Below are 297 nucleotides of genomic sequence, written 5' to 3' on the forward strand. Positions count from 1 at the left end.
TTTGACAAAACGTGGTGTGGTGTGAAGAGCATTCAGCCGCAGAGAACATGTGAACCTGCCTCCCTGGGCTGGCTCCAGCCCTGTGTGCTATTTTGAGCAAGTCAGCTTAAACCCTTTGAGCCTCATTTGCACCGTGAGGGGGTTGGCCTAGGGGATTGAAAAGTCCATGATTCCATGATTGACTACTCTATTTAGGGATGATTTCCAGATAGAAAAATATGACTTAAAAAAATGGGTAAGAATCCCACATCATCTTGCTTGTGTTAGCCTAAGACAAGTTCCTAGAGATGGCTAGAC

Source organism: Otolemur garnettii, unplaced genomic scaffold, assembly GCF_000181295.1.
Source record: "Otolemur garnettii isolate 467f Iridium unplaced genomic scaffold, OtoGar3 scaffold00049, whole genome shotgun sequence".
Lineage (NCBI taxonomy): Eukaryota > Metazoa > Chordata > Mammalia > Primates > Galagidae > Otolemur > Otolemur garnettii.